Source organism: Periplaneta americana, chromosome 2, assembly GCF_040183065.1.
Source record: "Periplaneta americana isolate PAMFEO1 chromosome 2, P.americana_PAMFEO1_priV1, whole genome shotgun sequence".
In the NCBI taxonomy this organism is placed as follows: domain Eukaryota; kingdom Metazoa; phylum Arthropoda; class Insecta; order Blattodea; family Blattidae; genus Periplaneta; species Periplaneta americana.
In genome coordinates, this window is record NC_091118.1 from 3,053,655 (window position 1) to 3,072,411 (window position 18,757).

The 18,757-nt window shown below is 34.7% G+C and overlaps 1 protein-coding gene across 2 annotated transcripts in view; it reads left to right on the forward strand.

Moving 5' to 3' along the window:
* Tk (Tachykinin) overlaps window positions 1–18,757 on the forward strand; it is a 471,986-nt gene that overhangs the window by 428,928 nt on the left and 24,301 nt on the right. The gene's annotated exons all lie outside the window — the stretch shown is intronic.

The window sequence follows — 18,757 nt, forward strand, 5'->3', positions numbered from 1 at the left end:
TGTCAAAATGTACTTGCAACAACACAAAAATGTTCAGTTTTGGAAGCTGTACTTTTTTTTGCGTTCTTCTCTCTGAAGCTGACAGAATGTTCCAGTTTACTGTTGATTATTATACTCGTATTTACGATTCAGGAGTGAATGATATAACTCAAGAGTAGTTAATGTAGTAGTATTACATTTTTTAAATAAGTAAAATATTGTGATAAACTATAATATACTTTTATCTAGTGGGTATTTTAAAAACATCTGCATTGACTCGAATAGCGCTCCTGAAACTGGGAACAGAAAGCAGAGCGACCGCCGCTCTGCGACGAACCGCTGGACTAGTGGAAGTATCGCCACTTTCTCTTCTACCCGCTCTGAGAAAAGTCACGAGGGTTTAAGTCCGGCAACATTGCAGACCATTCTCCGAGTCCTCTGCATCCTAACCACCGTCAGCACGATTCACCTAAAATAAAAAAATAATAACAAATTTTATGATTTCGCCTATGATGCAGGACTTTTCGGACACTCTGTACATATCATGAATCGCGAAAATTATTGTTCTCATATAGCTACCAGGAGATGTTTAAAATATTAAATTTCATAATTTGACTGTCACTGGACGTAAATGAAGTGTATGGGCGAATCCAGAAATGCATATAGAGTGTTAGTTGGGAGGCCGGTGGGATAAAAGACCTTTGGGGAGGCCGAGACGTATATGGAAGGATAATATTAAAATGTATTTGAGGGAGGTGCGATATGATGACAGGGAATGCATTAATCTTGCTCAGGATAGGGACCGATGGCAGGCTTATGTGAGGGCGGCAATGAACCTCTGGATTCCTTAAAAGCCATTTTTAAGTAAATAAGGAAGTAACTAGACATAATAGCCCGATAACTATCCTTAGCTTGATTCTAGAAGTGACATACAGAGAGACTTGAATGATATCACCATGGCAACGAACTAATATTCATTCCAGAGTCAAGAGATTCTTCCAGCGTATTTTTTTTTTTATTATTCATGTACACTTTAATAAATTTAATCGAACTTTTGTCTTCAGGCTTTAATATTTTGAGAATTTCAGTGAGACGTACCTCCACGCCCTTCACTCCTCTAAGATTTATGTGTTTCTGCCCGACATCCTCCGCTAATGGACGGACAGAACGCCGGCTCTTTAGAGTGCCTCCTAATGGTCGAGCGAAGTTGTAATGGCCAGCACTTTAGCAAAGAAATCAATGTTGGTAGCACTGTTTATCTCTAGCTGACGGCTGTTAAACACGCACGCTGCTGTAGCTTACGACCGAGATAGGGTGACCAATCACTCTAAATTAAAGGTATCGCGATTCTATCACTGTTAATAATTATTCAGGAGTGCAACATAAAAAAATTAATTTGATATCATGGATAAAGCTTGAAGTTAAAATAAATTATTATTATTATTATTATTATTATTATTATTATTATTATTATTATTATTAAGTCTACAAATATACAAAGTTTAGTGTTACGAAAGGGATAAATATCTCGTGGTAAGTTGTCAACAATTACAGCTTTATAAAACAAATGAAACTTTCTTACTATTTCAGCAAGATATTAGTAGCATTTACCTATCGAGATGGCTCAATCTAAACGCACTAGAGTCGTGATCGGAAGGTAGCGGGTTCAAAACCCTGGGCTGCCAATCTGATTCAGGTTTTTCATGGTTTCCCACACTAACAAATGGAAATACAGGGTTGGAAATTTACATACCCTGCTTCATCGCCACCTCAATCACCATATAATAATAATAATAATACTTACATACTTACTTACAAATGGCTTTTAAGGAACCCGAAGGTTCATTGCCGCCCTCACATAAGCCCGCCATCGGTCCCTATCCTGTGCAAGATTAAGCCAGTCTCTATCATTATACCCCACCTCCCTCAAATCCATTTTAATATTATCCTCCCATCTACGTCTCGGCCTCCCTAAAGGTCTTTTTCCCTCCGGTCTCCCAACTAACACTCTATATGCATTTCTGGATTCGCCCATACGTGCTACATGCCCTGCCCATCTCAAACGTCTGGATTTCAAGTTCCTAATTATGTCAGGTGAAGAATACAATGCGTGCAGTTCTGTGTTGTGTAACTTTCTCCATTCTCCTGTAACTTCATCCCGCTTAGCCCCAAATATTTTCCTAAGCACCTTATTCTCAAACACCCTTAACCTATGTTCCTCTCTCAGAGTGAGAGTCAAAGTTTCACAGCCATATAGAAGAACCGGTAATATAACTGTTTTATAAATTCTAACTTTCAGATTTTTGGACAGCAGACTGGATGATAAGAGCTTCTCAACCGAATAATAACACGCATTTCCCATATTTATTCTGCGTTTAATTTCCTCCCGAGTGTCATTTATATTTGTTACTGTTGCTCCAAGATATTTGAATTTTTCCACCTCTTCGAAGGATAAATCTCCAATATTTATATTTCCATTTCGTACAATATTCCCGTCACGAGACATAATCATATACTTTGTCTTTTCGGGATTTACTTCCAAACCGATCGCTTTACTTGCTTCAAGTAAAATTTCCCTGTTTTCCCTAACCGTTTGTGTATTTTCTCCTAACATATTCACGTCATCTGCATAGACAAGAAGCTGATGTAGCCCGTTCAATTCCAAACCCTGCCTGTTATCCTGAACTTTCCTAATGGCATATTCTAAAGCGAAGTTAAAAAGTAAAGGTGATAGTGCATCTCCCTGCTTTAGCCCGCAGTGAATTGGAAAAGCATCAGATAGAAACTGACCTATACGGACTCTGCTGTATGTTTCACTGAGACACATTTTAATTAATCGAACTACTTTCTTGGGAATACCAAATTCAATAAGAATATCATATAATACTTCCCTCTTAACCGAGTCATAAGCCTTTTTGAAATCTATGAATAACTGATGTACTGTACCCTTATACTCCCATTTTTTCTCCATTATCTGTCGAATACAAAAAATCTGATCAATAGTCGATCTATTACGCCGAAAACCGCACTGATGATCCCCAATAATTTCATCTACGTACGGAGTTAATCTTCTCAAAAGAATATTGGACAAAATTTTGTACGACGTCAACAAAAGTGATATTCCTCGAAAGTTACCACAGTTGGTTTTGTCCCCCTTTTTAAAAATAGGTACAATTATGGACTCCTTCCATTGTTCTGGTACAATTTCTTTGTCCCAAATAGCAAGTACAAGTTTATAAATTTCGCTATATAATGCACTTCCACCCTCTTGTATTAATTCTGCTGGAATGTGATCGATACCTGGAGACTTGTACTTTTTCAGATTTCCTATCGCAATTTCGACTTCTGAAAGCGTGGGTTCGGGTATAAATGGCTCAGCAGTTTGTATTTCAATTTCGTCCCGATCATTTCTATTTGGCCTATGTACATTTAGTAGTTGCGCAAAATAGTTTTTCCATCTGTTTAGGATTGATGGAGAGTCTGCAAGCAAGTCACCATTCTCATCCTTGATCACGTTTACCCTTGGCTGATATCCGTTCTTAAATTCCTTTATACCTTTATATAAATCTCGAATGTTTTTATTCTTACTATTTGTTTCTACCTCATTCAGTTTTTCCTTCAAGTAACCTCTCTTTTTATTTCTAAGTGTACGACTTGCTTCCCGTCTTTCATTGAAATAATTATCTCTCTTCTCCTCAACTGGATCCTGTAAGAATTTCAATTTTGCCTGTTTCCTTCTTTCTACTGCCATGCAACAATCTTCATAGTAATAATAATAATAATAATAATAATAATAATAATAGGGGACAAGAATAACTGTAGTAAATTTTCAGGAATATCACTTTTGTTGACGTCGTACAAAATTTTGTCCAATATTCTTTTGAGAAGATTAACTCCATATGTAGATGAAATTATTGAGGATCATCAGTGTGGTTTTAGGCGTAATAGATCGACTATTGACCAGATATTTTGTATTCGACAGATAATGGAGAAAAAATGGGAGTATAAGGGTACAGTGCATCAGTTATTCATAGATTTCAAAAAGGCATATGACTCGGTTAAGAGGGAAGTTTTATATGATATTCTTATTGAATTTGGTATTCCCAAGAAACTAGTTCGATTAATTAAAATGTGTCTCAGTGAAACGTACAGCAGAGTTCTTATAGGTCAGTTTCTGTCAGATGCGTTTCCAATTCACTGCGGGCTAAAGCAGGGAGATGCACTATCACCTTTACTTTTTAACTTCGCTCTAGAGTATGCCATTAGGAAAGTCCAGGATAACAGAGAGGGTTTGGAATTGAACGGGTTACATCAGCTGCTTGTCTATGCGGATGACGTGAATATGTTAGGAGAAAATCCACAAACGATTAGGGAAAACACGGGAATTTTACTGGAAGCAAGTAAAGAGATAGGTTTGGAAGTAAATCCCGAAAAGACAAAGTATATGATTATGTCTCGTGACGAGAATATTGTACGAAATGGAAATATAAAAATTGGAAATTTATCTTTTGAAGAGGTGGAGAAGTTCAAATATCTGGGAGCAACAGTAACAAATATAAATGATACTCGGGAGGAAATTAAACACAGAATAAATATGGGAAATGCCTGTTATTATTCGGTTGAGAAGCTTTTATCATCCAGTCTGCTGTCAAAAATTCTGAAAGTTAGAATTTATAAAACAGTTATATTACCGGTTGTTCTGTATGGTTGTGAAACTTGGACTCTCACTTTGAGAGAGGAACAGAGATTAAGGGTGTTTGAGAATAAAGTTCTTAAGAAAATATCTGGGGCTAAGAGGGATGAAGTTACAGGAGAATGGAGAAAGTTACACAACACAGAACTGCACGCATTGTATTCTTCACCTGACATAATTAGGAACATTAAATCCAGACGTTTGAGATGGGCAGGACATGTAGCACGTATGGACGAATTCAGAAATGCATATAGAGTGTTAGTTGGGAGGCTGGAGGGGAAAAAGAGCTTTGGGGAGGCCGAGACGTAGATGGGAGGATAATATTAAAATGTATTTGAGGGAGGTGGGATATGATGATAGAGACTGGATTAATCTTGCTCAGGATAGGGACCGATGGCGGGCTTATGCGAGGGCGGAAATGAACCTCCGGGTTCCTTAAAAGCCAGTAAGTAATAATAATAATAATAATAATAATAATAATAATAATAAATTGAAATAAGTTAGAATAAATAAAGTATATAATAACTAGGGCTGGGATAACTATGATGTCATATTTTTATCACGGTTTCTTTTATAAACTAAGGTAAATTAAATACACTTTTAACTTTTCAGTACACAATGACACCATTGTGTTGGTCCTATAAAAGCATATTTTACCATATTTTAGCAACAAGTCATATTTGACCAAAAACTTGTATAGAAGCGTATTTTAGATCATATTATAATATTGGTTCAACAGTTCTCCAAGTAGGTTCTTATTCACAAGTTTTGTGTGAATAATGACATGATTTTATTTGTTTTTCGTTATTTATTTTTTCTTTTCTTTTCTTAGAAATATTTCGTGGTTAAACTTAGTTTGAATGTAATAAAATTCACCAGCAGTAATCTGTTGAAACACAAAGAATATGGCCAGTTTATTACTTTAGCTGTGAAAGAAAATGGTCTCGCAGAGGACAGAAGTTGGACATTTTTCACTCCTTCACCTCCCCTCCCCCGATTTCTCATCGTCTTTTATTTTCTCATCTGTAAGTTTGTGAGAATTGAGTTGTGCAATGTACGAGTCTAGTTTTAGGATGCCTAAATAAAGTAGTACGTTAGAGCGAATTTGGACGTTATGTTTGTTACAGAATTTGGTGGAAAATATTTTCCTACTGATAGAGAAATTTTATTTTGCAAAATTTGTAAAGTGAAAGTTACTGTTCAGAACCCTTTTAAAATGCAATAACATTGCACAAAATCTGTCTAAATTTCGCAGCAGAAACCAGACAGACCTGCGTTTTGATTCCACATTCCTTTAGATGAAGAAAATATCCATATTTTCCAGAAGTTCTTAGAAAGGTACAAAGTCTACATTGATGGAATTAATGTTCACAAAAAATAATTTTGTTGAATGATGAATAAGAGGATTTTCTAAGTAATTTTTAGACAATATTTAATAATTTCTTTTGCGTCATATTTCCAAATTTCTGAGTCATATTTTGGTACCCTTAGGGCATACGTGCATTCATATCTGCAGAGCTTTTAGGTCGTAGAAATCCCTGGCCTAATATTATAACAAACTAGTGGCTTGTACAGCAAATGCTGCAAACTAAGTTCATTAGACGTTCAAATAAAAATTTTTCAGATTTATTTTCAATGAAGAATACCAGACTTTTTGAAAGCTATTTAATTCCATAACAATGAAACATACTCCCTCTGAAGGTTTTTTTAATCCCAAATACTTTTTCTTGAACTTATCCACCTTCAGTTTTTGAGTTTCAAGCGAAAACGCAAGTAACAATGTCAGGACGATCAGCGGCTTTTTCATGTGGGAGTAAAGCAATAGCTATTTCAGGTCATTGTGGATTGTAGGCGAAAGTTAAAGAAAAAAAAAGTCAGGTTTGCTATGCTTTCGAACAATAGACATAGCATCTTGGTATAGCTGCTGCATGTAGAGCTTGAAATGTAGAGGGTGAAATCATTTTATCCTGCTAAGAGATCTTGCTGAAATGATCTGGAGACTACAAAATCTTGTAGGCCTCTTATTTTATCAGTAACTAATACCGTTTGGTCTTTCCTTAGGAACTGTAATTTTTGCGCTCTCTCGAGCCAATACTGAAGAGAATGACGCATATAAATATCTACACCACACCGCCATTAAGTATATGGAAAAGACCCAACCCCACTTGATTAATAACTATAAAAATATTTGATTTTTAATAATATTATTATCTTACGTAAGTTTTATAGTTATATATAGCCGCCACTCAGTAAATTATAGAAATCAAAATCTAATTTAAGTTATTCTCTACATCTACTTATATAACCCCAAAACGTTTCACTTTCATATCATCAATATAGCATTAATATGTATAACTAATGAAAAATACTCACATCATGGCATTAACTATAATAATATTTCATTTCTAATGGTAATAATGTCATCAAACCACCTCAAGTTTTCTAGTTTTTAATATCCAATACACAGCTGTACCCAGAAAATTACACACCGCAGAATCGAACGTGTGAATTATTTTAGTAAACCTTGCAATTTTTAATAACCAATTGAATTTGAACTCTAAATATGTCAGCAATCTTGCAGGTCATGGCCTTCGTGTAATAGCCTATTGTTTATCGTAGTGTGTGTTTTGTTTTATTCTGAAATGCAATTAGTTCTCAAAACTGACGGAAGATGGATTTTGGAAAATAGGAAAATTATGTAGGAAAACTAACCCTTTACTGAAAGTTACTATTTTTCTGAAAATCCTTGGGTTCCAAGATTCAAAATGAGGGGTCATTCATTAAAATCCGTTCAGCCGTTTTTCAGTAATTTACATTACCAGTTCAAATTATATATATAGATGACAACAGAAACAGAATTACAACAATAGTCCACGGCCTACTGATATACCCAAAGATCCTGCATAATATATGCGATATGACCATGGATGTTAAAGCGTATATTAAAAAACTTAACAAAAAACTAACGTTGTATTTTTAAAACAAAAGAAAGTTGCACACGCATTAAAAATTTATGACAACTGATTATGCGCAATACGTGATTATCACGCATTCACGCCCAGCGGTCTATTTATAGGCCGGATGATTTTAGCTACTTGGTGCACGGCGGTAGAAATAAAACACATTCTTGGCATCTTATGGACTAGATTTATGAAATAGACATATTTTTTCCTTATTTTAAAATAAAATTAATTTGGGCTTTAATGAGTTAAGACTGCTGTTCACGCAACAATTCTAAATGGCTTTAAAAAAACAGATGAGCGCTAAAGAACACCATAATGAAGGCTGTTTACAATATAATTTTAAAGTAATAACACGCAGACGAAAAAACAAAAGTGGTGATACAAACAGTTACTTCTGAGACCCGCATTTGGGAGGTTCTTGGTTCAAACCCCGTGGTCGGCCAATCTGTCTGGGAATTTTTATGGTTTCCCTCAGTCAAAAGGCATATATACTGGATTGGAAATTTAAATACTATAATTCATCACCACCTTAATCACCAATATTATAAACAGGAGGCTAATCGAAATCTAAATCAGTTACATGAAAACAAGCCATCTGTAAGACAAGACAATATAAATTGAAACTCAATAATGTACAACGGCCTACTTCTGTACCCAGAGATTCTACGCACGCGATATGATGTTAAAAAGTGTATAATATTATGAAACAACTAATTTTAATCGTATCTATATATAATTTGAAATGGTAATGGAAATTACGAGACAACAGCTGAACGGATTTTAATAAATGACCCCTCATTTTGAAGCTTGGAATCCAAAGTTTTTTGGAAAAATAGTAGTTTTCAGTGAAATGTCAATTTTCCTACATAATTTTCCTATTTTCCAAAATCCATCTGTCGTCAGTTTTGAGAACTAGCTAATTGCATTCAGGAGAAGCGAAGCGAGCATCAAGTCGGCCGTGTTGCATTTCAGAATAAAACAAAACACACACTACAGTAAACAATATTACACGAAGGCCATGATCTGCAAGAATTCTGACATATTTAGAGCTCAAATTAAATTGGTTATTAAAAACTGAACTTACTAAAAATAATTTACAGGTTCGATTCTGTGGTGTGTAATTTTCTGGGTACAGCTGTGTATTGGATATTAAAAACTACAAAACTTGAGGTGGTTTGATGACATTACCATTAGAAATGAAATATTATTGTAGTTAATGCCATGATATGACTATTTTTCATTAATTATACATATTAATGCTATATTGATGATATGAAAGTGAAACGTTTTGGGGTTATATAAGCAGATGTAGAGAATAACTTAAATTAGATTTTGATTTCTATATTTTACTGAGTGGCGGCTATATAGTATATGTTACTGAAAACTATAAAACTTACGTAAGATAATAATATTATTAAAAATGAAATATTTGTATAATTATTAATCAAGTGAGGTTGGGTCGTTTTCATATATTTAATGGCGGTGTGGTGTAGATATTTATATGCGTGGTTCTCTTCAGTATTGGCTCGAAAGAGAGTATCTTTCATTATTATGGAAGCAAATAACTTTCAAAATGTCTGGTATTCTTCATTGAAAATATATCCGAAAAATGTTTATTCGAACGTCTAATGAACTCAGTTTGCAGCATTTGCTGCACAAGCCACTAGTAACATTACAAACGTGTTTCATACGTTATTCTTTTGTTCGACAGCATTATAAAACAATTAATAAAGAAATAACATCAGATTTGTAATGATGGGTAGTTTGATATCACGGTCTATGAAGAAAGAGGTTGCTATGGCAACAGTGATGTATTAAATATTATAGCATGGCAAATCGTTTCATAATGTTAACTTTATGGCAGAAGTCGAGACGTTTTAGTTGCCATGGTAATATTTTTCAGCACGAACGATTTTTTACTAACGATAATGCTGTTGTACAAAAAATAAGCTTAACACCAACAAAAACAGATGACATTTTAAAACAAGAGAAAGTTTCTCAATTTTTTAATATGATGTACGAAAATATTAATAACTGTAAATAGGATACCTCCGAACGGTAAAACTATTACATCTGCAAGCTAGATTTTGCATGAACGTTTTTTTGTCACACATTCGATGAAATTGCACTCGCTGCTGGATGGTGTTGACTTTTTATTCTGCTCCTTTCACTGGATTCGTTATTTTTTGCCGCTGCAGACCTCCAATGCGGCTTCCCTCGAACTGATTTCTGTCCGTTTAATTGTACAGAATGATGAGGATCTGAAATTAGCTCTCTATTTACTTTTGATGGATCGTTTTTCTACCACGTGTTGCGGGACTGCAGAATCCCCTGCGAAGAATAACAGACGCAGCAAGAAATAGTTCGTTAGCGACTACCAGCTGTGTAGGAGGCGTGGATGTAATAAGGCACGGGCGCTTTTAAACTGATAAGCCTCTTTATACAGGGTGAACCTAAGTAATGTCATTAATTTCAGGGGGCTATTCTTTGAGGTATTTAAAAAAATCAATACAATTTTACTCGTTTTTGCTTCTTTTTGAGATAAAAACTGTTTTAAATATGAAACATTTCATAGTGTGTTTCGGTAAAATCATTGTTAAATCACATTAAAAAAGCGATGTGAACGTTTTGAACGGATTTGGGGATGACAGTTTGAAGTGTACGTGAATGTTTAGAATAATTGCGTATTCCTGTAATTTTAAAGTACCAGCCACCACTGGAAAAATATACTTGTACATTTTGCAAAAAATAGCTTTTTTTCCCGCTATCCCGTTTTAAATCAATAAAGCCTTCCTTCAGGCGCTTCCATGTACTGCGTTTTTATTCCAGAACGTGTCTGTAGGGTCTTTCTGCAAATCAATTAAATTATTATAGCGTATTTTCATTTTACTGTTCCAGATTTACACTTGGACTTCAAAATTCTTGCTTATTTGTATTGTGCACGCAATTGTCGCCTCATCCTACACAACAGCTAACATGCTATCATCTAATAGGCCTGGATAATCCTACAGATGACTTTTTTACAATTACTGCGCCTGGGTTGGCAATCATGTATTTTATCTTAACGAAAATATGTCGAAGTGTGATAGAGAACATTTTAAATGACACCCTATCTTTAATATCCGAAAGAGCATAATATATTTTATGTAACACTTCATTTGTTTCATACAGAATTAGTAAGGCTATTGTTACTATGGTAACAATTTGATTTTCGACACATTTTGTTAGTTCCTAGTTATTAAAACGGTCATATTCATGAAATAAACATAATACATCTTGATTACACAACTTTTAACACTGTATCACTTCTGAAAAGGTATTATTTGTCTATCTTGTGTTAAATGTTATATTACCTTGTTAAAATGTTTCAGCCTGGCCATCTTCAGAATTGGTTGTTGCTTGTATTGGCGCCTTTTGTTTTATTTCCTGTAGGGGTGTGTTTGTGTAGTGTAATGTGGAGTCAAAGAATGTGTGTGTTCTGAAATTGAGTCGTGTGTTGAGAATTTCATTTGGATGTGTTTTTATGCAAGCTGCATTCCGAGCAATGGTACACAGACTACTCAACATACCAATGAACCAACAGGATTACAACGAAGAGCTAAACACAATCAAATACATAGCACAAGAAAACTGATACAACCCTAACATAATAGACAACATAAACGTAAGACAAAACATAATCACAAAAAACATAAGAATACAACACAAACACAAGAACACGAAAAATACATCACAGTAACATACGAAAACAAAAACACACACAAAATTGCAACCTCATTCAAGAAATTAAATTACAACATCGCATACAGAACAAATAACACTCTACAAAAACATCTCAACACACAAACAAACAAATACAACCACACAGGCGTATACAAACTCAAATGTAACACCTGCAACAACTTCTACATAGGACAGACAGGCAGATCGTTTCAAACACGTTACAAAGAACACATCACAGCCATAACAAAATTACAAAACACCTCCACATATGCAGAACACATCACAAATGCTAACCACACCTACAGAGACATCAACACAGACATGGAAATACTGCACATCCAACCAAAAAGCCAGAAACTAAACACACTACAACAATATGAAATATACAGACACATGAAAACACATCCAAATGAAATTCTCAACACACAACTCAATTTCAGAACACACACACTCTTTGACTCCACATTACACTACACAAACATACCCCCACAGGAAGAAACAAAAGGCGCCAAGACCAGCAACAACCAGTTCTGAAGGTGGCCGATAGCAGGCTGAAACATGTTAACAAGATAATATAAAACTTAACACAAGAAAGACAAATAGTAGGCCTACGTTTTCCGAAATAAACATAAAACAAGATATTAACAGAAAATGAGAGAATTCAGATTATGATGATGGAAGTTGTTAATAGAATACTTACGTAACAAAAGGAATGGCCACGTGTTTGTTAGTCGATTGTGAGTAGAACAGAACTGAAATTCAGGTAACATAGACATTCATAACACACAAAAACTAACGAAATGTATCATCAATTCAATTGTCGCTATAGTAACCATGTTTCTACATTAAAAAAATAAGTAGTATTGCATGACACTAGAAAAAAATATGCTGGTTCAGATGATATTAAAAACTATGGAGTGACATTTAATAGTAATATGCGTTACAAGAGCGGTATGTTGAAGTTTTCATGTTCGAGGAAAAGTTTGAAAAAGCGAAACGTAGTTGAGCTTTTTTTAATTTCCGAGAATTGAAAGAAAACATACCGCTCGTGTATCGTACATTATTTTGTGCGAAGATCGTTTATTACATACCTGAAAGAGGAATTTCTAATTAGTTGCAATGAAATCTCCATTTTGGTTTCTGTTCAATGACGGCAAATTTGTAAAACAAAAATATCTATCTTCAACATTGTTGCTATAAAATGTTTGCTGTGTTTACTGTACTCCAGCAGGCCGTGATATACGTGTTTTTCCCCCACAGTCTCTAAATGCGAACTTAAGACAAACGGTAAGGTTATGTAATGATTTTTGCAAATATTTAAAAACAATAATTAACATTGCAATTTGGGTGAAATTGCAGTGGTAAGTTTCCAATTTATAATTATTACTATGTTAAACGTCTCTAAAAATAATATGTTAAAAGCCTAAAGCAGTAAAATGAATATGTCACTTAAGCGGTAAGAAGAGGGAAATTGTTATGTGTGTTAGGTTGGGAATACTGAATGTGGAATTTTAGACTTTCCGCGGATTGGTTTTGTGCGGAAACCAAGCAAATACGCACGATCTCGCACAAACATATTTTCGATGACATAACTCCCAGAACAATAGTCACAAAAAAATTTGATTCCATAAAAATATTACTTTTTAAATCCCAGATTTGACTTATGTAAGTATTTTGACCAAAATCCTCTAATTCAGTTTTATGCTATCTTTTCTTTGTTTTTTATCTGGCAACAATGTTCGCAGCATTGCTTTCGCGCCAAATCCACACCTTGTGTTGTGGTGGCTAGCCTGTATTTATAATGCGGCTTGAATTTTTATCTCTCTGTGGCGTTTGTTGTAGCCGTTAGCCAATCAGGGCGTTGTTGTAATTAACCGGTTTCGCCGATAATGGTCCGCTTGGCGATAATGTTATTACCTCGTGGAAGTCACTGCATGTCCAATTAGGACGTGAGCGTGTTGGGACGTGCATTTTGTGTCAGCGGTGCTCATCTTGTGATGTTTGATGAAGATAGGGAATCCACAGTGACTTCTGTATTCTGTTTCTGGTGTACAGGGTGTACCAAGGATACTGCCACGTTGACAGTAGTGGATTTGAGGAGACAGACGTTCATGTTTGGATGTTATCTCAAGAAATTTGTGCAGTGTCGGATCAAACTGTTGAGCATTTCTTTCTGAATGTCTTTGGTTCATCGCTCAACTCTCTTTATTCGGTGGGTTTTGACGTAGAATTACGTCATTTCAATAAATGAACAAAGCCTCAAATTTTTGTGTTTCACAAAGATAGTCTCTTAAAATTGTAACTACAGAGGAAAATAACAGTTTCCAGGCCTAGATACTACAAATTCAGTTACCGATTGTTTAGAATTTTACAAATTTGCAAATATTGTAACAAATTCTAATCCTATTCCTGATGAGGGTAAATAGCTGAATTGGAAGTTATACGGTATTACTTAATGAAAATGTGTCTCAGTGAAACGTACAGCACAGTCCGTATAGGTCAGTTTCTGTCAGATGCGTTTCCAATTCACTGCGGGCTAAAGCAAGGAGATGCACTATCACCTTTACTTTTTAACTTTGCTCTAGAGTATGCCATTAGGAAAGTCCAGGATAACAGAGAGGGTTTGGAATTGAACGGGTTACATCAGCTGCTTGTCTATGCGGATGACGTGAATATGTTAGGAGAAAATCCACAAACGATTAGAGAAAACACGGGAATTCTACTGGAAGCAAGTAAAGAGATAGGTTTGGAAGTAAATCCCGAAAAGACAAAGTATATGATTATGTCTCGTGACCAGAACGTAGTACGAAGAGGTGGAGAAGTTCAAATATCTTGGAGCAACAGTAACAAATATAAATGACACTCGGGAGGAAATTGAACGCAGAATAAATATGGGAAATGCCTGTTATTATTCGGTTGAGAAGCTCTTATCATCCAGTCTGCTGTCGAAAAATCTGAAAGTTAGAATTTATAAAACAGTTATATTACCGGTTGTTCTGTATGGTTGTGAAACTTGGACTCTGACTTTTAGAGAGGAACATAGGTTAAGGGTGTTTGAGAATAAGGTGCTTAGGGAAATATTTGGGGCTAAGAGGGATGAAGTTACAGGAGAATGGAGAAAGTTACACAACGCAGAACTGCACGCATTGTATTCTTCACCTGACATAATTAGGAACATTAAATCCAGACGTTTGAGATGGGCAGGGCATGTAGCACGTATGGGTGAATCCAGAAATGCATATAGAGTGTTAGTTGGGAGACCGGAGGGAAAAAGACCTTTGGGGAGGCCGAGACGTAGAGGGGGGATATTAAAATGTATTTGAGGGAGGTGGGATATGATGGTAGAGACTGGATTAATCTTGCTCAGGATAGGGACCGATGGCGGGCTTATGTGAGGGCGGCAATGAACCTCCGGGTTCCTTACCACATCCCTGATTTAGATCAACGTTCTCGCAGCGTTAGGACAATGCCTTAACAGCTGTGTACATAGGGCCGCTTGTGTCAGATTCAGTGTAGACACTCAACATTGTGTTCTTTGTCCAATACGATTTCTTGCTGCGATTTTGTCTTTCAACCCCTTAAACGTGACGTAGGGCCTTCCTGAAGACCCGCATCATCTTTCACGGATTGTTCCCATCCCTTTGTTTAACATGGGGGTGATTGCCCGGACCTCCTCAGCTATGAACAAGGACTGGGGTGCACTACCTTCTAGCGCCCTCTTCACTACAGATGGTTTTCTCTTCTTTTCTGTCTAGAGTCATCAAAAATGACGCAGCGGAAAATATTTTTAAAGTTTTTCAATAAATACATGTTTGTACACCCCTGATACCGATAATATGTTTTAAGGCATTTCGTCTATTTGTATGCAGTCATTTCCCCCTATCTTTTTATAGAATTTTGTTCATATTTGTTTCCTACCATTTAATATTGTTTGGACCTACATAATAGGCCTACATGTTTACCTGATGAGACGTTTTATTTTGTGTTAACCTTTACGTGTATTAATTGATGGATAACTAACATAGGCAGGATATACCTACTTACTTACTTACTAGCTTTTAAGGAACCCGGAGGTTCATTGCCGCCCTCACATAAGCCCGCCATTGGTCCCTATCCTGAGCAAGATTAATCCAGTCTCTACCATCACATCCCACCTCCCTCAAATACATTTTAATATTATCCTCCCTTCTACGTCTCGGCCTCCCTAAAGGTTTTTTTCCTCCAGGTCTCCAGACTAACACTCTATATGCATTTCTGGATTCGCCTATACGTGCTACATGCCCTGCCCATCTCAAACGTCTGGATTTAATGTTCCTAATTATATCAGGTGAAGAATACAATGCGTGCAGTTCTGTGTTGTGTAACTTTCTCCATTCTCCTGTAACTTCATCCCTCTTAGCCACAAATATTTTCCTAAGCACCTTATTCTCAAACACCCTTAATCTCTGTTCCTCTCCTAAAATGAGAGTCCAAGTTTCACAACCATACAGAACAACCGGTAATATAACTGTTTTATAAATTCTAACTTTCAGATTTTTTGACAGCAGACTGGATGATAAAAGCTTCTCAACCGAATAATAACAGGCATTTCCCATATTTATTCTGCGTTTAATTTCCTCCCGAGTATCATTCATATTTGTTACTGTTGCTGCAAGATATTTGAACTTCTCCACCTCTTCAAAAGATAAATTTCCAATTTTTATATTTCCATTTCGTACAATATTCTCGTCACGAGACATAATCATATACTTTGTCTTTTCGGGATTTACTTCCAAATCTATCTCTTTACTTGCTTCCTGTAAAATTCCCGTGTTTTCCCTAATCGTTTGTGGATTTTCTCCTAACATATTCACGTCATCCGCATAGACAAGCAGCTGATGTAACCCGTTCAATTCCAAACCCTCTCTGTTATCCTGGACTTTCCTAATGGCATACTCTAGAGCGAAGTTAAAAAGTAAAGGTGATAGTGCATCTCCTTGCTTTAATAATAATAATAATAATAATAATAATAATAATAATAATAATAATAATAGAAAATAGAAGACAAAATTATACGATGAATAATCATCAATCTCATTATGTTTACATTTGTATTTGAATGTCCTCCATTTAGTGTATTTTTATTATAAATTTACAAACACAATTCCAATTTTTAACTTGCGTCACAATTTACCGAATGTTTCCGGGCATGGCGGTCATTACTGAGAATGTAACGGCATTATAATTAATTATTTTAAACCTCAGTAACTTCAGGTTGATGCCAGATCAAGAGATGACATGACAAAGGCTGCTAGGACTGCAGATTATGTAGATGTGAGCGTCAGTTTCTCTCAAAGTTGTACCAAGAAGTTACAAACTCTCTGCAACACGACGATCTGCCTGTTCGTGCAAACTTTATCAGGCGTGCCAACTTTCTTTCAGACCTCATCTCCATCTTGAAGCCATACCGTTGCCATGGAAACACGTGTTTGGAAATATTTTTAAAATGATTAATACTTAACATTATTATTATTATTATTATTATTATTATTATTATTATTATTATCATTATAAAAGAACATATTTTGTAGTCATTACTAATTCTGCTTCATTAAATACTAGCCGTACCCGTGCGCTCCGCTGCACCCGTTAGAAATAAATATAAAGTAATTACATAATTAAAATAGGACGTTTGATCCAGGGAACATTCGTGTTTGATAGAAGGATAAATCGTTTAATATGTTACTTAATTTAAATTCTATTTAAATAATTAAAATGCGATCATTTCGGTCCAGAGACACTCATTTGGTGCAATGACAATTCCTTTAACATGTTTCTTAATTTTTATTACATGCATCCATACTTTAATGTAGACTGACATATCATTTAGATTTAATGTCTATACTTTATTTTACTTGCTATAGGTTTCCATTGAATTATGATAATAACTTAATTTTAACCGTTGTTTTCTACGTATTCAGTAAATGGCGCTTGGCCCACTATGGTTCTGAACCCTTCAAATAACTTAAATAACTTATATTATACTATATTATTATATTATATTATATTATATTATATTATATTATATTATATTATATTATATTATATTATATTATATTATATTATATTATATTATATAAAAAATGTTTTGATAACGGATGTACCCCGATAAGTAAGTTTTCAATTTGTTATGGGGGCTCTTGAATCTCAGGAGGAACAAATTTTATTTTACAACAGCGCAACATAATCTGCTTGACTCATTACCCAATTTTTTTGCATTGCATTTATTGCATATGTATTTTATGTATTTTAACACGATTCAATTGAGCATAGTTAAAATTTGGATTATAAAATAATGGCATACTAAATTAATACACTCTTGTGGTTCGTTGATTCTCTGAGATAAACGTTATTTTAAGAAATACAGGAAACGAATGTACAGAATAGCCTATCAAGTTTTCTGTGCATAAGAAGCTATTTTAATCTTACCTGTCCTCAATTCACTCACAAGTTACTGTAATAACATTATAGCATTATGTCCATCTAGAGAAACTACACTTTCCAATGATGAATTAATAATTAATTATACAAATCGGTTAATTTAGCTTCCGATATTACTTCCTACAAACACAGGAACATTATCTGTAGGCTATCTTTCATAGCTTTCGATTGTTGCTATCCAAGGTCCCTTATAGACGAAGTCATTTGTTTTTTAATTCATTACACGGCCTTAGATGGCAGTTATTTTAATTTTGAAACTCATTTATCTCATTAAATATCAGTCCTATGAAAATTTTTCAAAGAATAAAACTTATCGGAAAAGATTTTTAAAGAAAGTTTTGCTATGTAACATTTTTCACAAAAATCAATAATAAGCGAGATATTTCGATTTATTTAATTCAGGCCCCCTTATAACCCCCCTTTTAAATAATGTATTTTGAATGCCATATAGCCTAAAATCTAAGTTACAGCGAACTTAATTTATATTCCAATTTTCATCGAAATCGGTTCAGCCATTATCGCGTGAAAAGGTAACAAACATACAGACAGACAGACAGACAGACATACAAACAAAAATTTCAAAAAAGCGATTTTCGGTTTCAGGGTGGTTAATTATATATGTTAGGACCAATTATTTTTGGAAAATCGAAAATTACCAGAAAAATTTCGGCTACAGATTTATTATTAGTATAGATTATTATTATTATTATTATTATTATTATTATTATTATCATCATCATCGTAAGAGAACATATTTTGCAGTCATTACTAATTCTACTTTATTAAATATTAATATTTTCACGTCGACAGAACACATTGCAATCGATTAATAATAATAATAATAATAATAATAATAATAATAATAATAATAATAATAATAATAATATTAACAATAACAAATATAAATGACACTCGGGAG